This window comes from Choloepus didactylus, chromosome 7, assembly GCF_015220235.1.
Source record: "Choloepus didactylus isolate mChoDid1 chromosome 7, mChoDid1.pri, whole genome shotgun sequence".
Lineage (NCBI taxonomy): Eukaryota > Metazoa > Chordata > Mammalia > Pilosa > Megalonychidae > Choloepus > Choloepus didactylus.
The window spans coordinates 22,311,391-22,332,700 of NC_051313.1; the positions used below are offsets into that span (position 1 = coordinate 22,311,391).

A 21,310-nucleotide genomic window follows, 5' to 3' on the forward strand; every position below is an offset into this window, starting at 1 on the left:
TGGAAAGGAGGGGAGAGTGGGGAGTGAGAAGTGGCAGAGGGGTGAGGAGGGAGAAAGGAAGGAAGGCTCATTGCCTAGAACAGAGCTTCCACTTTAAACCTCAGATCCTGGGGTGGGACCCGAGATCCAAGCTCTCAGGAGCACGCTTTGAGTAGCAAGGACACTAGATCCGAGATTTGGGAATTATCTTTGAATAAGGAACAATGCTGCACCCCTACCTCCCCAATCCCATGAAAGACGGCTCTCATTTTCTCAGACATTCTCCCAGGGCAGAAAAAGAGTTCAAAGTGACACCATGATCACTTCTGCAGCTTCCTGGGGTGGGTATATGTACAGCTAGAGATTCTTCTGGATTCCAGGATGGGGGTCTGAGAAAAAAGACAAAAAGAATGCCTCACTTTACTGCCTGAGGCCAACCGCTCTCTGTAACACACTGGGGAACTCTGGGTTCCTTTGGTTTTCCTGAAAACAGCCACTGACCTAGCCTTGTATTTACAGTAGGATTTAAAATCCATTCACAGTCTATTCTTTGTAAAGAAGTAAATCACGAAGTTGACTCTCCATATGCTTTTCATCTCTGGGGTCTGCTCACCAATTGACTCCTCAGAGTGTGTTTGCCCTGCTGCCTTGCAGTCTCTTCAGATGAAATTCAAGATTCCCCAGTGACTGTAGCAGGACAACCCCTCAGACCAATGACCTTGCGAATAACCTTCTCATTCCTCTCATGTTCAGGGAATAGGAAAGGACGCCAGAAAGCTATGTGGGGGTGAACAAGGGCCAGAATGGTAATTTATATCTATGACCTGACAGAAAGGTGCAAACAGAGAGCATGTTACTCAATGCCTACCCCCACCACACACTCTCCTAATCTCTCCTCAAGGACGTTTTGTCAAGACAAATCAGATATTTTACATGAAGCATCTCCCATGTATACTTCCTTGCCAGAATGGGGAAGAACACATTAAACAGGCATTTCAAACTTAACCAGGGCAAAAGAGAACTTGGATAAATGGTATCTTTTATTAGAATGCTAGCTCCTTGAAGACAGGGATTTGGTCAGGCTCATTTACCACTGTACCCACAGCACTCAGAAAATGCCCTGCACGCTGTGGGTGCTCAGGAAATACCTGTCAGTAACTGACTGACCGTAGCAGCTGTGAGGGCAGCAGCAGGGCACATCTTACACGCCTCTGTGCCATACAGATGATTATCAAACCCCCGTTTGCCTCCTGCCAGCCTTCTACGACTCTTCCCACATTTTATAAACTCCCTTCTCTTCTGCATTCCCTGCCCAATATCTCCAAGTTGCTCACATGCCACTTTTGTTCTAAATTTTCTCTGATCTCATGAAATTATCAGAGACACATTTTGCAGCACAAGGTTAGGAAAAGTATAAGTTCCAGCTCTGCACATAGCCTTTCTAAGCACACTACTAAAGGCTCTACAGTGGAACAAACAGGATTTAAAGACCGATTAAGTAAAAAAAAAAAACTCACTGAATCAGAGCCTACCCATTTCCAATGTTGATCAAACTGCAAGAAATCAGACTCTGCCTCTCTTGAGAAAAAGTTGCATATAAAAAATTATGTAAATTGTGCCTACAATTACAGGCATGTCATCTATTTTATTAAAACAGAACCATGATGATTTCTCCAAATTGCATCTTTTCCCAGAATCTGATGGACATTGCATCACACTCCAACTCACAACCACTTCTGCAAGGAGCCCTTGCTAAAGACCAGAGAGTGTAATGGCCCTACACTTCTCAACAGAGAAATAGTCGAGAAATCAGCTTCTCAGGGTACCCCTGGGTTGCCCAGTCCTCCTCCCTGCACCACCAAACAAAGCCTGACATCTTTTTGTAGCACCCCATGATCTAGACCCTCTCTCTCTCCCCTAAAACAAAATGTACCTCTCGCATGCTCTCTTCCTCTGGGACTCTTTCCAAGAGCAAAATAATTCAATCTTTTAAGTTCATGGTCCAAAAAAAAAAAAAAAAAAAAAACATCTGGCTTCTCAGTTACCTATTGGAACATTCTCCACGGCCCTAATTAGAAGGAGGGGCTTCCAAGACGGTACATTTAGGCCCTGTGAAAGAAATGTAGGAAAGATCTTTATTGCTGATGTTTTCAAGAAATTCAAATAGCACTCAGTAGTGCCAGTGGAGATTCATATCCTTTCTAATCCCAAGTAGAAGAGGTTCCTCAACACAGGCACCTGGAGGGCTGGCGGCTCATTCGGACACACCTGTTGGGCTTTTTATTTGCACAGAAGTCTCTGCACATCCGAGAGGATGTCTGTTAGCCCTGCCAGCTCTTGTGCTAACAGTTCAGGGAACTCAACTATTTGATTCGTATTACTAGACAAAAAGTAAGCCATCCTGCCTCAAACTTTGGACCCATTACCTCATACTTCCCTCTGCAGTCTGGAAGTAGTGGAAAATCCCACAGACCAGTGGGAACCCTTGTGAACTAGAGGAGTGACTGAAGTTTTCATTAACCCACAGCAAACTCCAAACACTCTGAGGAGAAACCACTTTCTAGCCAATAACAAGCTTGTTGTTTCACTCTTTAAATTTTTCACAGTACTAACAAGGATATCAGAAGTTTAGTAAGGCTGACTCCCAGCCTCAGGAAAGAAAGCACTAAAAGCAACTTACTAGTAAATACCATTGGAGGTTATAGGCTCCAATCAGTGGTTCAAGCTATCTACATTTGCTACCTGCCAGAAAATGAATTGACTCAAAAATCATGAGTATGAACTTAGAAGGTACTGATAATTTGGAATCAAAAAGATTCTAGACCATAAAGATAACGTTTGCAAAATTAGTCTTATCAAAAAAAACATTGATTGACTCTAAGGTAAGATTAAGTTACCCACTATGTATTTGTGTAGCTAAATTTTAACATCACAAAACACACTTCCATATGAAACTATGGTTTCAAAGACTTGGAAATAGATAAAATACTCTAAGGATCAATATAAGGTAAAAAGGATATTTGTGATTTGCTTGATTTTAAACCTTAAGCCATATTTCCACACTACCCACCTCTCAGTCTACCGTTGTCCCCCTTCCTATCTAAATGGAACCATGGGAATATATTTTTTCTACTTAAAAGTTTACAGAAAATGGGAACAAGACACTTTATTTAGCTTTGGAATATGAGAATCAAGAAACATTCTGGATTTTTTTTTTTCCAAAATCAGATAAAATAGCCATACCAGGATGATCGCAATAAAGTTTTTGCCAGAAACCTTTCCAACTTCCTCCCCTTTACAAAACAATTAAGACACTAGGAGACATGAAGATGAAGATATATCAAACAATGTAAAAGTAAGGTGTCTTGTTATAGCCAAAATTTCAGTTCAGTGTTTTCTTTCCCCAGAAAAAAAAAAAATAAGGGACGATTTAGTGGCTTGAAGAAGTTGTTGTAAAGATTCCCTACATACACGGCAGTTGTAACCAGGCAAAGAACAGACAGAAGAAACAGAAATTGTGCCTCAAGAATATGGAGATTACAGGTGACCAGGGGGTGGGAGAGTTAATTGTTTCATGGGTGCAAAGTTTCTATTCCAGGCCATGAAAAAGTTAGGGTAATGGATGGCAGCAATAGTAGCACAACATTGCGATTGCAATTAATATTACTGAATTGTAAACTTGAACAGGGTTAAAATGGGAAATTTTGAGTTGTATATACAGTCCTACAATTAAAAAGTTAAAAAGAAGAACATGAAGAAGTGTTTCAGCAAGAGAGAGAAAATACATTTGAGGAGAAAATTTTCTACTTCTCAATTCTGAGCAGGGCTATAATGAATTTGTGGGGACATACTGATTGACTCTTCACATGATGCTGAGCAGGAATCACATGATTTTACCAGAGACTCCTTCTCTGCAGACAGACCTAAAGAAATGCCACTGTGGCCCAACCTTGACTAAAGAGCCTGCCCCAGAAAGGGAAAGAGAGCTGGCCAACCAGATGAGTGGTTCTCAGCTCATATACCTTCTTGGAGTAACAATGAAGAACAGATCAAAATGACTTCTTATTCTAAATATCTTTGTTTCCTTGATTTGATACCTCAGAACCACCCCCACCCCACCCCCCCAGAAACACACACACACACACAAACGAGGAAAGAATTTTGGCTCCTTAGCTAAACTTAATGATGCAGAAATTATCCAGGACATGAAAACTGAGAGAAAAAAAAAGTGCTGTACTAAGTGAAAAACATCTAAGGAAAATGTACTTGTGCTGGTTTGGATATATTATGTCCCCCAGAAAAGCCATATTCTTTTCTTTATCAAATAAAAAAAGCATTCTTTAATGTAATCTTGTGGGGGCAGACTGATTAATCTGTTGATTAGGGTGGAACCTCTGATTGAATTATTTCCATGGAGGTGTGGACCCCACCCGTTCAGGGTGGGTCTTAATTAGATCACTGGAGTCCTTTAGAGGGAGCTCCCACAGAAAACAGAGAGGACAAAACACCCCAAGAGAAGCTGAGAGAGACATTTTGGAGATGGCCGTTGAAAGCTCATGCTTAGAGATGCTTAGAGATATGGACAGAAGGACATTTGGAGATGCTAAGCTAAGAGATAAAGCCCAGAATTTGCCCCAGAGAAGCTAAGAACGGACCCCCAGATGCTAAGAGAGAAACACCCCAGGAGAACCAAGCAGAGAGCGGAGAGAAGCTAAGAGAGTTCTCGTTCTTCTCCCTTAAAAGTCTTCAACTGATTGGGTTAAATCTAGCTGACTGAATTATTTCATTGCAGAAGACCCTACCTTCTTGATGTAATCAGCCACAGATGCAATCACTTGACTTATGATTTAATAAGCCAATCTTCTGGTTTATTAACTAGCCACAAATGTCCTTGCAGTAATGGTTAGGCCAGTGCTTGCTTGACCAGACACCTGGGTACCATCACCTGGCCAAGTTGACACATGAACTCAACCATCACAGTACTTTATTCTTTATTTTGATCAAGTAATTTCATCGCTCCAAAAATGTAATCATTTGCTTGTGTTTCTGGAGAAAAATATTTAACCTTTTAAAAAACAGTAAATGTAACTTTTAAAGACTGCTTCTCAAGCTCTGATGTGAGAAACTATGACACAAAAGAATTACCCTGTAATAATGTTGTCACACCCTCCACTCCTGTGACAAGCTGTTTAATGGCTATTCCTTCCCCAGTTCTCAAACTAAAGATACTATGAAGACAGTTAAAATAAAAATCTGTTGATTTTAATTTTTGTTAAATCAGCTACAGTTCAACAACCTGAAATAATTAGAAATAAATTAGAACTTAATGTTCAGTAACCCAATCATGGCATGTGGCTAATTGAGCCTATCCACTCAACATCAGCCCCAAGACATGATGAAATGGAATCATTCCACTGGCATCTCCACCACCAACCCCTCCAGGACTCTCAGGATACATGTAATATCTGTCACTCCTCAGAGGTTACTTCTTTCACAAAAACCCACACTGCCAGCAAAAGGCTGAATGAGACTTGAGAAGAAAATAATAAATGAAACTTGCTTTTGTTCCCATAAGAAACACATATATCATCGCCTTCAATAATTATTTCCTTACCCTCCCTGGAATCACATTTGGTGGATTTAAGTAGATAAAACCAAATTTAGGGTTCCTTTCTTTCCATATAATTACTCACCTCACAAATTAAAGAGCTAATACTGCTGGTAGCATGAAAGAAGGCGGTAAAATTTCAAATAGTGTACTTGAGTGGTTTTCAGCCCACACATTAAAATCATCTGGGGCATTAAAAAAAAAAAAAAAAAATACCAACCCCAGAGTTTCCAAGTTAGTTGATCTGAGTTGGGGCCAAGACATTGGCACTTTATCAAAGCTTCCCAGGCAAGGCTATTGTGCCTTGTGACCAAGGCAGTTCTCGCTGCCTTTATATATTTAGCAAAGTCAAAGCTGGAAAGGATCTTGGCAATTTAGTTCCTGCTTCTCAGCCTTCAAGAAGCAAGCAGATCCCCTGGGGATCTTGGACAAATGCAGATTCTGAGTCATGAAGTGTGGGGTGAGGCCTGAGCTTCTGAATTTCTAACAAGCTCATAGATAACTCCATCTGGGAATCACACTTTGACTAGCAAGGCAGTTCTCCCCCATAACTTAACAGATGAAGAAAGCCATGACCTAAAGAGACTGTGGCTTCTTTATCGTAATACAGCTAGCAAAGGGACAAAATAGGATCAGGGTTATTATTATACATCAACTGCACATGGAAAGAACATTCATTACTTTTAAAATAATTCTGCCAATTCTCTATAAAGAGCTGGGGAGGAAATTGCATGTTATAATGGGATTTGGGTGATTTAGAGTATAAAAATCTGATTTACAAGGTAGGATTAGTGTAAAGAAACTAAGGAGAAAGCTACAATTAACACAAAGAAAAATCAGTTTTAAAGAAGTAGGAGACATAAATGTATGGTGAGATGATAAAACTGAACAGAAGGGAGAAATGAGCAGACCTTGTAAATAGCACACAAAGGAGGACATGGAGAGAGAGAAAATGAAGCAACAATAGAAAATAAAAGAACCAGATTGACAAAAGGAAAATAAGAAAAGTAGAGAGCAGGAAAATTAAATACAGATTCTTGAATAAATGGGAATAGAGCAACTTGGGAAAAAAAAAAAAAAAAAAAAAAACATAAACAAGAAAGAAAGGAAAACCGAATGAGATGAAAGAATTCCTGGGGAAAAGGCCATATACAATGAATCGCAAGAGAATAGAAATCACAGGAAGGTGGCGCCTTAAGGAGAGTCAAAAACATGAACATGTATGGAGAAGTAGTTGTCTTATTTATTATTAAAACCCAGAAGAGGTTGTATTTTATTTATGACGGTTTGATTTTTTCTGATCATATTTTCAAAATAACACAAAGTCCAATTTCTCCACGACAAACAGGGACCTGAAAGATGGGGTCCTTCCTGGGAGATGAAGCAAGAACTCCTCTGAGGCAACTCTATCCTCCAGACAGATAGATGTGAAAAGAGAACAAGGTTTAACTGAGTCCAAAAGTGAAATCCTTTTCTAGTCCTGAGTAAAGTATTACAAGACGCAGAAACTTCCTGCCTCAGCTGGGTGACCACACATCTTGCCATAGAATGAGATACAGGCTCCTTTGAAGCCACAGTTCCAGTTTAACAAAGTGTTCCAGGCCTTCAATACCTGCCAGAGCTGGCTTTTTGTGGGAAACATCTCTCATGGAAATGTATCTATGGAAATTAAATACACACTGCTTACCTAGTTCTCGTCACTTTGCCAGTCTTTCAGACCTGGGTAACCCTGAACAGTTGCTTCCTGAATGCACTTATGTTGTGGATCGAGGGAAGACAGTTTGCTTACATATTTTCACTGGCCATTTCCATTCCCTGACTGAGGCTCATTTCCAATTAAATAATAATAATAAATTAGAATCTCAAGGAAGAAAGGAAGATTGCTAATGCTTTCTTGCCTATAGATCAGACATTGCAACTTCAAATGGCTACAAGGACAGGGCAGGTCATGTAATTGAGAGAACAAATAAGTCTGTGAGCCCATGCCCCATATAAATGTGGTTGCCAAGCAGGAGCTGCCATACATACCCATTTTACAGGAGACCCTGGAGACCCAGATTCTTACCTGATCTCCTGATTTCTAAATGTTGATGGCTAGATGATGATGATGATGGTGATGATGATGATGATGATTTGCTCTTGAATAACTGTTGGAATCTCTGCTTTAGATCCTGCATTTTCTTTAAAGAAGGTAGAAAGTTACAGTAGGGAATCAAAGGGTAAAGGGGCAGAGTGGACCTACCACGAGTAGATCCACCCATAAAATAAAGCAAGAGTGATTTGGTGGTTTTAGAACACAACTTTTCTTCCAAGCAAAGTGGTAAGGTGGCAATCCTTGCATGATTGTCCATATGCTCTGTAGGACACAGCTGGCAGTAACTGTAATCTCACTTCCAGCATTTGTACCTCTCTTTCTACACAACTGGAAGCATTTTCTTTCCATTCACCAAAATACAGTCAGTCAGTCTTTGCATTTACAGGAATAAGTTTTGTTCCTGGAGTTTGACTTGAAATCCCCTGGGTGGTCCCCTCTTAACTTGGGGTCAAAGCTTGATGAGGAAACCACAGAGAAGAACGCAACCTGGCTCTGGGAGGACCAGTGTAGGACAAGGATTTCTTAAGCCTCATTGTTGAACATCAGTATTCACCAAAAAAGAGAGATGTGTTTCTTAGAGTGATAATAAGCTCCTGAAGCCTCCTGAGGCTCCCCTGCAGCCAACTTTCATGAGGCCCACATCGGCCGTCCAAAACGCATCTGAAACCATCCAGCTCACGTTCCAGCTGTAGATGGGAGCAAATGACCCACGTCCAAACAAAAACAAAAATCATCCAAAACGTCCTTTCTTTCCAACACCACAGGCTTCTGACTGATATGTTTAAATTCTCCCAGACTGGAGTTCTTCCAGGCAATGCTGGAGACCAAAGACACAGGGTTTGTCTCAGCTGACTGATTAGAAATCGGCAAACCTACCCAGAAACACAAGTCTGAGGTAGGAGAAAGAGGCTTGGCTTGTTAAGTGTAGGAAGACAAAGAAACACACTGCTGTGCTATATCATTTGTAGAAACTTGAGAAGCATTAATGATTAAACACAGACACATACACACATGTGGGAATATTCCCTCTTAATATACACTGAGTCACGCATTTTAATTTTTTATTTATGCTGTCCAAAGGATAGCAAATCAATGTTCTAAGCACTAAAACGTTGGGTTTACCAGATGGTGGCTGTCAATGTGTAATGTGGTGTTCCACTTTGCTAATGCTGTCGTTTTGCAAAACACCAGGAACAGATTGGCTTTTATAAAGGGGGTTTATTTGGTTACAAAGTCACAGTCTTAAGGCCATAAAGTGTCCAAGGTAAGGCATCAACAATAGGGTACCTTCACTGAAGGATGGCCAATGGCATCCTGAAAACCTCTGTTAGCTGGGAAGACACGTGGCTGGCATCTGCTTGCTCCCAGGCTGGGTTTCAAAATGGAGTTCTCCAAAATGTCAGCGCCAGGTTTCAACAGCCATCTTCAAAATGTGTCTCTCAGCTGTAGCTCAAGCATACCTAAGCATCAGCATCAGCCAGCAAGCATCTGGGCCTCTGTGGCTCTTTTTAAAGCACTCTAGTAAACTAATCAAGACCCACCCTGAATGAGTGGGCAACACCTCCATAGAAATAATCTAATCAAAGGTATTACCAACAGTTGGGTGAGTCACATCTCCATGGAAACAACTTAATCCAAAGTTTCCAACCTAATCAACAATAATCTGTCTGCCCCCACAAGATTTCATTAAAGAACATGGTGTTTTCTGGGGGACATAATATATCCAAACTGGCACACATGGGTAGAAAAATTTACCTCTTGACTCACCTTAGTTGGTACCTTTGTTTTAAAATTTGGCTTGAAGTGAATTGTCTAAATCAGAGTTCCCTGATAGGGTCCTGTCAACCAGTCACTTCCGTGAAGCTTCACCTAAGAGAAGGACTGGCCTATCACAAGCCTTTCTGAGAAGTTCTGCATTTGGTATGGTCCAGCATTCAAAATGGCAGCATGAGGGGGAGTGGGAAGAAGACAGTCACCACAGCTGAGAAAGGTGCTATGTGTGAACTTAAGTAGAAGCCCCACAGGGTTCACACACCCCCATGAAGTGTGGAAAAAGCAACCAGAGTCCCTATGGGCTCCAGTGGGGGATATGGAGGTGCTCAGAGCCTGGGTCCAAAAAGGCCTGTAATGTTGGTCAGGAGTCTCCAAATCCAAGGTAGGAAAGCACCAGTTATCAAAACCAGCAAGATGCCATAAAGGCCGGACATATCTGGGAGCAGGCAAGCCCAGGCACACCAAAGCCAAGTCCAGCAGGGACAGGACACGGCAAGCAGATCTGAGTCACCCCCTTGTCCCATGGCCATGACGTTAGGTGACCTTCCCTCTTGCTCCCAGATGCCATTGAGGGAAAGTAGAAGGAGAGGATACTCAGAGAAATCCTGAAAGAAATCCTTCCAGATGCCCTTTACTGAAACACAACCGAGCATTGTAATGAATAGTGAGGAAAATATTTAATTTTAGCTGAAAAAAAAAAAAAAAATCACTGAATCAAACTGAGGCTATTGCACCAGGAGAAATTAAGTTATGTTAAAAGAACAGCTATTTCAACAACATTAAATTTAGGATCTCACAGCTTATTTAGAAAAGGAGAAGGGAGAAAGCAGAAGGCAGCTCCGCCAAGGGAGTGGAAAAGGGAAGCTCATAAGGGCACATGCCGAAGCAAGGGAGGAAAAGTTCTGATTGGCTGACATTACGTTTCCATTTTACATAAGGGGGTCTTACAAAGTGGGGAACAAATACACCTTGATTGGTATGGTATGCTTGTCCATTTTGATAAACTGTCTCTACTGGGCCAAAACTAGTTTATCATCAGGTGTTGCTTATCTGAAGTTTTGCGTAGCTTTTTTCCAGAAAGCCCTGCAGGTCAACTGTTTTTGTCTTCTAGAAAACCCTTATGGGAAAGGGGTCCCTGCTGGCAATACCCAATGCAGGCAGCCATTTTATTTTACTTAACAGTTTTCTACTCTAGGAAGACTGGGACTGCAAGAGTAAAACTGAGATTGATTCTAGGAAAGAAAAAAGCACATTTCTGCCCACCTAAGTTGTGGTGTATGAATTTCAACCTGCTACAATGGATAAAAGTTTTCCCTGTTTGGGTTAATGCTATCAACTAGCTAAAAGTCATCTCACCTACTCTTTCAACTTTCATTACATGCACCAGTTTGCTATCTTTTAGCTTCTCTGATATACATCAGTTCAAGACAACTTAAAAATTGCTAACAAAATTAAATATGACATTTAAAATTTTTTTAAATCCCACAAGTTTTATAATTCTATGTACTAGATAACAGTTCTCTACAAAAGTTGAAAGCTCTTAGATGAATGAGCATGAAAAGTGGAAAATAGGCTCACTCTTGAATATGCTTTAACTGCCAAAAGAGGGAAGCAACCCAAGTTTCCATCAACAGATGAATGGATAAATAAAATGTAGTATACACATAAAATGGAATATTATTCATCCATAAAAAGGAATGAAGTTCTGATACATGCTAAAACATAGATGAACCTCAAAGACATCATGTTGAATGAAATATGCCAAATACATAAGGGCAAATACTGTATGATCTCTCATATGAAATAATTAAAATATGCACATTCGTAGAATCAGAAACAAGAATTCAGATTAACAGTGGCTGGATCGGGATGGGGAATGGGGAGTTAATGTTTAATAGGTACAGAGTTTCTGTTTGGGGTAATGGAAAAATTTTGGTAATGGATGATGGTGATTGTAGCACAACATTGTGAACATAACTAACACCACTGAATTGTATATTTGAAAGCGGTTAAAATGGGAGAATTTTGGCTTGTACATGTTACCAGAATAAAAATTAAAACAAACAAACAAAAAAAAACTTTGTGCTATAAAATATAAAGAGTGAACCCTAATGTGAACTATGGACTATAGGTAATAGTATCATTATAATAATATTGCTTCATCAATTGTAACAAAGGACCCACACAGCAACAATGAGGGTGAGGGTGGGGGTGGTGCCAGGTTGCTAGGAAGGGGGAATATGGAAACATGGAAATTGTATTTCCTGCAAGATCTTTCTGTAAATTTATGACTGCTCTAGTGAAAGAAAAAAAACAATGTCAGATCTCAATGGAAAGTTCAGGAATGATGGTGGCAGGCCCTATCCCCAAGTGCCATTGGTCCCATGGGTTAAACATGCTGGACATCCGATCAGACCACAGGTGGCCATGCCAGTGTCAGTGCAATAGGAAGGACCCCTGACAGTAGCCCAGCCTGTGGCTGTGACTGGAAAAAGAATTCTGATCACACATGGGTCTCCGCAGCCACACCCACATATGCAGTTAACAACCATCAGCAGCACATCACTTCGAAATACAATGTGCCAAGCATGCAATGTGGCATACATTGCTTAAAAAGTTAAATTAGACATTAATAAGATGGAGATGGTGAGTGGATGCAGACTGACAACTTGAATGGTCTTTTCCCACTTTATTATCTGTGATGTGGTTGTGTGCAGATTTGGTTTAACAAGTTTATAAACAAATCAATCTGCCCTTGGCAACTGAGAGATTAGCCCAGCTAAATAAGGAAAGCACAATCAGGAAAAAGGTTTCTTAGTACTTTTTAAAGAAAGGCTTAAAGAGATAGTATCTTCTTAGTTCTATTTTAATTATTTTTTAGTGTATTATGTATTTAATTTAGTTCACCTATATTTAATTTAGTCGGATCATACTTTATAATACTTGTATGTATTTTTTAGTCTTAAATGAAGTGTGAGTACATTATCAAAACATGGCTTTCCTCTTTTAAGGAATTTTGGAACTGAATGAAACGCCTCAGACTAAAACCAAACCAGACAGCGCCATTTCAGTTTATTTCAATGTCGATGCCTATTGGTTCCCTTGAATTAGCAATACTTGGACTAAAACGCACTTTAGGGAAATGTTTATGTGTTTCCTATGTAAATTCATTTTATTATCCTTAAATAAAAACTTATTAGCTCTTTTAAAATGAAATAGTTTTTCCCAAAAGGGTCTTAATAATGTCATGAATGTTATAGCCTTCTTAAAGAGAGCACATTCATCAACTTTTGTCTGATTATTCCAAGACATAATTTCATTGAACTGAATAGTTTCCCAATGTTTCCAATTAATATTATTGTAGATTTCGGCGCAGTACCTACATTTTTAGCAACAGCTGGACAGCAGATCAAGACTGAGTTTTTAAACAATATCCAAATTAGCCTGGCTGATTTCCCTACACAAATATTCTGAACCTAAAGAATTTCAGTCCAAATTTGGAAAGAATATTTAAAAGCAGTCTCAGCTCCACACCACTGCCAGCTTTGGACTGAGAAATACTTGTTCCTATTGCCTTCGTGCAATGCATTTAACCTTGGAAAAACAGTTAATACCACTCTCCATTCATTGTAATCTCTTGATCCCCATTGTCTTCTTCCAGCCTGAAACATATGTCTCCCAGTAATCTCTCCAGTTAGTAACCTTAATCTGCAATCTCTCTTTGTAATGCCAAAAATCCTTGGATTCCACCCAATGCAGATGGCAGTGGCTTCCTCAGCCACAGTGTTATCTTTTCATTAAAAAAAGAAAAAGATAAAAAAGCACATCAAGTTAAAAGACAATTCTCTTTGCCTACTAACAGACTGAAGAACATTTGTGTCTACAATCCTTTCCTTCACCACACATTTTCCTTAACAGACTGTAAAAAGTCATAAATGTGCTTCTTGATTTTTAAAAATATTTGATGAAATTGCCTTAATCCAAATTAAACCAGCATGCCCACAACCTCATTTGCATTTCAGGAAGTCATAAAGTCTCGCTGAAATAGTATTTTAAACTTTTCTGTGTGGGGACACATACCCCACCACCAAACTTACCCCTTACCCCCCAAAAAAGAGAGAGAAAAAACAAACACAGGTAGGGTATGTGCGGCTTGTAACAGAAAAAAGAAATAAAGAAGGAAACAAAAAGAAATAGTTACAAGTGAACAGAAGGGTAGAAGATGGGAGATAGTGGACAAACGTGGTCATTTCTCCAAGAAATTAATGAGAGAGGGTACAAAGAAAGTAGACAACATGATGGCAAGGTGAGAGAGAGATGAGTGGTTGCACAGTGCTCATTGTCTGACATAAGTTAACAACTTTTACTTGGTTCTACCCTGAGCACTATATCAAAGGTAATAATTACAGTAAGAAAATTACATAGAAGATGTAGAAGACAGTAAACAATGAAATTCCTTGAATGAAAGTAAGACACAAAGACAGCAAGAAACAAAGAAAGCCAGTCAATGACTGGGAATCAAGGATGTTTAGTTCTTACTTTAACTTCTCTACTTATTTGGTAAATGTTTAGAGGCAAGTCATGTGACAACTGAAGGCTCATTCATAAAACAAGGAAGATCATATCGTTCTTTCTCAAAGGGCTTTGTGGTGTTTTGATTAGTAATTGAAAAGTGCTACGGCAGAGCTGAAGTGCTTCACATTAACAATATATGAAAGCATATTTAAATGACAGGAAAGATGAAAATAACAACTGCCACAAGGGAAAATACATAATAATCTTTTAAAGGTTCACCAGTAGAAAACGAGAACTAATAATTCCAATGAAATAAAATGCCTGCTGGAGAATTCAGATGTGTTGCTTTTACTCTAGCCAACCATTTAAAAAGCAGATCCTAGCTCTGGTAATAGCCATATCACTCAAAGTACCCAAGGGGGAAAAAATTGAAACTACAACTTAAAGGAGATGACATGGAAAACAATCTTTGTAAAGCACCAGTCACTTGGCTGGATTAGAAAACAGAACCTCCCTTCCTAGAAGAGGCTGGTGACCAAATGAGAACCCCAATCTATCAGAGCACTGTTCGTCAGAAAAGGAGCCAAAATTCAGGAACAGCAACATGCAGCGTACTTGTAACAACCACTAAGACACTAATGTTTTAAGGCCAAGCAAAGCTCTCTTGTTCTGCTTATTTGGGAGATGAGGTAGGGGTGCGGGAAGCACAAACAAGTCCATGCTTTGAGGCTTATTTCCTGGGCTTTATAGATGATAGAGAAACTGCCAGGCACTCATATAACAAGTGTTTCTTGAGCACCTACTATACAGACTCTTTTCTGAATAAATCAACAATGAATAAAACATAAGGCTCACATTCGTGTTTTAGTGGTGTAAGACAGTGATTAATTGGTGCAATAAGTGTTAATTAAAAACATATGAACACGGCATCTAAAGAGGAAATGACCGTCTTGCTGGGGAAACAAAGGTTGGGTTTTCCCTATCATAGGACACATCCAAGTGAAACTACAAAGTATGGTCAACACTAACCCAGCCACAGTTCCCTTTTATCATTTCAAAAGCCAGGAGAGCCACTGATGAATCACCCATCCTGTGTGTCACAGTGAGGGCACTACTGGCATTCTGGGTGGGACAATTCCTCATTGTACAGTTCTCAACAGAGTAGAAGATTTGATATGTGTGATCCCTGCCCACCAAATCCACCAGCAACCCCCCACCCACCCTAGTCACTGTGACAATCAAAATTTTTCCTACCCCTTTTCAAAACTCCTTTGGGAGTCAGCACCACTCTGGCTTGAGAACCACTTGCCTTGACTGCCCTTTTTCTATGCTTACACTCAAGCAGTACGAACACCACTGAACTAAGGTAGCAGATGGAGCCCAGGCTTAACTTTAGTTTGATCAGAGTTTTGACCCCAGCTCCATCATATACTACTGAGCAAGTTTTTGAGCCTCAGTTTCCTGGTCTGTGAAATACAGATGAAAATGTATACTTCAGACAATGATTATAAGGCTAATATTAAATAACACAGGTGAATTTAATTTAATTTAATTTAATTTGCCTCACAAAGTACCTAGCTCTGCCCAGTGATTTTATCCTAAGAGTTGCAAAAGAAGAAAGAAAGAATGTTCCTTAGCAGAGTGAATTCTCTTAGATGGTGATTAATTCTGCACAATAGCTACAACACTAAAGCAAAAGTGGCTGTTCTAGGTAAAGGAAACAAGGATTAGAAGGTGTTCAGCCAGCCTTTCTGGACACAATCAGCCATGAGGCTCTCCAGAAACACTGACCCTAATGCTTAAATGATTAGCACTCACCATCACACTATTTTGCATGTTCTGAAGTGCTACCAGATACCTACTTGGTCTTGCTTTGCTATAATAATTATTTTATGATTTGTAAAGCATACCCATGCCCATTATCACATTTAATTCTCACAGCACACCAGGAAGCATTTCACAGCATCTATCTGAGGATAATAATATCTCCATGTTGCAGATGAAGATATTTGTACTTATAAAGTTAACTGACTCTAATATTATCACAATTGCAATAGTAACTAACATCGTATTTTTAATGTTCATCACATTTGTTAAATCATATATTGATAATGTTACTATCCTGATACTCATTAAATCTATTCTTAACATTAGCTATTAATACTATTTATTTAATATACTATAAATAGTATTATTAATATAGTGATTCGCTATATATTAATCACTCTAAGTGACTTAAATGCACTATTTTAATTTTCATTTTAAAAAAATCAACTTTGTGAATATACTATTAGCATTCTTATTTTACAGACAGAAAACAAGCTTGAGAGGTTAAATAACTTACCCCAAATCATACAGCTAATAAGTGATGGAGACAGTACTTCAACCCACATCTGTTTCATTTCAAAACACACGGAGCCATATTGCCTTTCCTAATGTGCTTCCAAGCGATGCCCAGATACAGTGGCCAGGGGAACCTTTCATTACAGGGGCTTTCAAGGCAAAATAATGCTCTTTGGGTAAGAATGTATGTAATTAAATAGATCGGATACACTGCTCCTACATTTAATTATGGGGCTAAAGCCAAAAACACACTTGTGATATTTTCTATCATTTCTATGGTTGGATTGATAAGCTCAGCGCTGAAGGAGGCAGGTTGCCCTTGGCAGGTGAGGCGGTGCCCTTGGTGGCCCCCGGGGCCTGGCTGGCCAGGCTCTGGCGTTGGACTAGGCTAGCTGAGAAGCAAACAGGGTAACACCAGAGGTGGCAGTGAACAATGTTTATAGAGAGTAAGAATTATGAGTAGATTGCCAGGTACAATTTAATTTCACCTCTCTCTAAATTTTATTTTACAGGGCATCATACAATCACGGATTTTCTTTTTTAATGCCTTTTCTGTTTATAGCTGCAAAAGGAGAAATTCTGGGTTCTCATGCTTTTAACCTGCTTCATTTGTAGACTCCCCAGCATCTCCTTGACAACCTGGATGACTGCACTTGGTCTTCAAGTTCCCACCTCTGCAGCTTCCTGCACAGTTGTGAGAGAGAGCTAGGAACTAGAGACTATTCCAGTAGCATGGTGCCTTATCTACAGTTGACCACTCAAGACCATTTCTTTCATGAATGGAGCAATGGCTGTCACGAGGCTAGACTGTGTCCATTGGCCACTGAAGGGCAATGCTTTCCCTTAGAAATTTGCTGCTGTCCCCAGGAACATCAGCTCCTTCAATCTGCCTGAAATATATGCCATTTTGGCAAAAATAGCTCCCCAGAACTAATTACAGAACAATTGAAGAGTAAAGAACCCAAGATTCTTAAGGACTTAAAGTGATAGGATATTATGAGCAAATTTATAATTTGAGCATAGGCAACAGCTAAAAAAAGTAATGCACCAATCAAAGGGGAAAAAAAGAAAGAATTAATGCTGATGAATAGCTCATAAAAATAGGTCTAAAACACTATACTCTTTTGTTGGATACCTACTCATACTTTCTTCTCTGACCTCTTTCTTGAAACTTAAATTGCCTTCTGAACGCATTCTAAATTCAGGGAGACCTGCTTTCCCCATTCCCTGGCCCATAAAATCCTCTCCTCATTTTCTCTCAAAATCCTGTCAGAGAAAATGTGGTCATTACCATACAGTTTAGCACTTAAATATCCTCTAGTTAATTAATGTCTGATCATTTTAAGTCCCTAAACAGAATATAAGCTTCTTGAAGTTATGGCTAATAATAACAATTATTATTATAATAAACAATAATACCAGCAATAACTATTCATTGTGAACCTGTTATGTGCCAGACTTGTAAAAAATATCATTTAATCTTCACAACAACTCTGTGAGGTAAATACAGCTATATCCTCATTTAACACATGAGGAAACCAAATTATAGTTAGAAGATCATTCTACTACAAGAAGACAGAGCTGGAATCTGAATCCACTGCCTAACCCTGCCACTCCTCTTACCTCTGGGGCAAGTAGGACAGTGTGTTACACAAAATATGTCTCACGATGACACTAGCTTTACTAGTGCTGGACACTTCTGCTTTTAAATATGGAAAAATTCCCAAAATGCTGGATCATGAGTGATATTGAATTCACAAGAACAATAGGCACTTATTATATTCCTTCCTTATTTTAGAAAAATGTCCAAAGTCCAAATTACCCCAAAGGTCAATGGGCAGATGCACACATGCCATCACATGGATCCAAACTTCATCACTGGGACGTCCTTTCAGTGGAGGCTCGTTCCTCCAGGCGTCAGTGAACGGGCCATATTCACGCATCCTAATGAAATAAAATGTATGGAACAAAATTACCAGTGGCACACTAAATAACCAAGTGGAACTACTAAGGCCACAAAGAGGACAGATTAATATGAAGCTTTGGTCAGACTAGAGGTTCATTGTTAAAAGATTAGAAGATTCTGAGTTTTAGAAGGTAAAGTGTTAAGGAAAAAAATAGTAATCTTATCTAGCATAGTTAGAAGAGGCTTTAAAAAAAATTTTTTAAAGGACCACATTTAGTTAAAAGGAGGAAATAGAGAGCTAGAGATACCAACTATACAAAACACAAAATGGAAACCAAAAGAGAGTAATAGACACAGAAGGCAACATGACAGGTCTGTAATTCGACCCTGGGTGGCTGCTGGAAAGGGGTGCTAGCCATGAAAGCCTCCGCTGACCTCCCCTCGCCCCCTCCCACCTGCCCCTCACATTCCTGGGTAGCCCCGTCTTCTGGGAACAAAATGCCTGGCAGCAGGAGAGGTAGTGCAGCCAGATCTATGACAAGGACAAATTGACTTTTCTCCACTGGGTGCCTGGTGCTAAATGGAATGTTGGCTGTAAATATCCCCAAAGGCCCCTCTCCCTTTTTCCTCTTCAGGCTTCTCCCCAATCTGCCAGGCCAGCAGTCTTCTCTCTCTTCAAATTTGGCTCCCCCATCTTATCTCCTACCATTTTCCTGCACTCTGTTCCTTTTTCTACTTTCCTCTTCTGTCCTGTGGTGTGAGGAGAGGGGAGTGACAGACTAAAGGCAGTCAGCATTCCAGCACCAATAGATTCGATTTCAAAAATGCTGATCCACACTTAGGGTAGTGTTTGTTTAGTATTCTAAAATCTGTTGAGTCACACCAGAAAGCAATTTCTTTTGACCTTTTTTAAACCTGTTTCACCTGATTTCTCCTTTCCAGAAGGACTTTTAGTAAGTGGTATTTATTTGAAATTCTTTTACTCTTTCCAGAGCTCTTCAATTGCCTTCCTATAGCCACTCGAATGCCCCTGACCATAAGGATTCAATGCTTTTACTGGCATTTATTAAAAACTATGATGGAGATCTGTATTTATTGACAAGGAAGGAATCACTTGAAATTAAGTGAAAAAAAAAGTATTTTAAAGCACAATGTCTTAAAAACATACAAATATCGAAGAATATAATTACATCAAAAATAAAGGCATCTATTTTAAAAGGGTGAACATCTCTGAGTGAGAATTTGGCTGATATTCTTTCATTTTCTGCATCTTCTGACAAAATGATTTCTTAAAAATACACACGTATTGCTTGATTGACAAAAAAAAAAAAAAAATGTTATGCTTTTACTACCTGACTAACAAAGAAAGGAACTTTGCTGGGCAAGAGGGAAGCAGAGTGGAGAATTATAGAGATCTGTCTGACCATGTAAAAGGGAGTTAGTGGCAATGCTCAGGCAAAAACTGGGGATGCTGTCATTGTTTGGAAAGAGTTGGAGAGAAGGAAATTATTTCGTTTTGAGAAAATCTTTATAGTCATACAGCAGCTTCACCCACACAAACTGCTTCCTTCAAGCCTCATTAGTTAGTTCTAAATAAATCACACATAATCCAAAAAGGAAGAAAGGAAAAGTTTGGGTTTTCTCCAGGAAAGGGCTGAAATCACTCTACGTGAGGAGCATGACGCCCATCTTAGTAAGAAACAAATTGACTAAGAACCTCCAGTTTGGATGTTGGCCCCATGGAAGTGATAATAACCCCATCAAATTCCCCAGAGGAAACAGCTCTGGAAATAAAAGAAGAACCCTACAACAATGTTTAAAGCTGAAGATCACAAAAACACTAGGCCCGAGCCTTACAAAATGGAACAATGGGACAAGTAAAACTAAACAGAGGGAGCATCAGACCGTGAAATGGAGAAACAGGGCACGCCAAAGACTCAAAAGCCGCTCTTAACTCAGGCAAGATCAAAACAGAAATCAATCTATTCATGTGATTTCCAAAGGATCATTAAAAACTAATTACTTTCTGACGATCTCAGTCGCTTTGTTGCTGTAACTGGTAAATTATTTGTCTTCACTTTCTCTGTCTAGATGGCTGTGGAATAAACCAGTGTGTTCCAGCTCAGAGCTCATTGAGTCCAGTGGCCCCATCCTAGAGCTCAGATACTAACTGGAGGTTATTTCTAGGCATTATAACAGACCCTAAAGCTTAAGTCAGCTCAAAGCGTACATAAGTGACAGAGCGACACTTAGTGACACAGAGAAGCCATGTGTCATTCCAATTTCAAAAGCATAAAGGGTTATGAGAAGCAAGCTGAAAATTTCTTAAACTTTTTAAATTCAATTAAATAAAAAAAGACAAATTCTTCTTTCCTAGGACTATCATCAGAGACTTGGCTTGTTTCTTCTGTGTTGGTCAATCAAGTACTATTGTTCAGAGAAACCAAAAGACAACAATACGCACAGTCCTTATTTACTCTCCAAATACAATACAATTATCAAAAAGAATTTTTTTAACAGAAGAAAATCTTCTGCCACTTAAGCAAATTTATTCTGTCAAGTAGCATTACCCTCAAGACAAGTATTTATTTTTATAAAAACTCTGAACAGTAATTATTAATGTTCATTTGACCTTGGTAAATAATCTCATTTTTCTGTCAACGTAAAATTTTCCACTTATTCTCCATCAAAATGCAAGCCCCAATCTTGTCATTGTATGTGTATATTTTCTAGGAAAAGATTCAATCTGCTCTTAGCTGTTTCTTAAGAAGCTAAGGGCCTTTGAGTGACCCCAATTGTATTGGTCAAAGAACAGAGTCAGAGAAAAAAATCATTTTTTAGAATCCATTTGCACATGGACGTAGAAAATGACCAAGGATAAATGTGGTGAAATATACAATCTTAACATTAATAACTCTTCTTTCTTGAATGTTTGTTTACTGTATTTTTGAGATGAAATACAATATATACAATATCAGTGCCTGAATTGATACCTACTTTTAAAGGGAATCGTTTATATTTGTTTAGTACCCTATAATTTTCATAGCTTTATTGCATATTATTTTCTCAGTTGATAACTACAAAACTTCTC

At 39.2% G+C, this 21,310-nt stretch overlaps 1 long non-coding RNA gene across 1 annotated transcript; it reads right to left on the bottom strand.

The window, feature by feature from the left end:
* Positions 1-7,657: 7,657 nt before the first annotated feature.
* On the bottom strand, positions 7,658-18,866 carry LOC119539875. The gene is made up of 3 exons (XR_005217960.1): positions 18,675-18,866; positions 18,136-18,257; positions 7,658-7,767 (listed from the first exon to the last, which is right to left on the bottom strand). It is a non-coding gene; the product is annotated as an uncharacterized LOC119539875 (long non-coding RNA).
* Between the last annotated feature and the right edge of the window lie 2,444 nt (positions 18,867-21,310).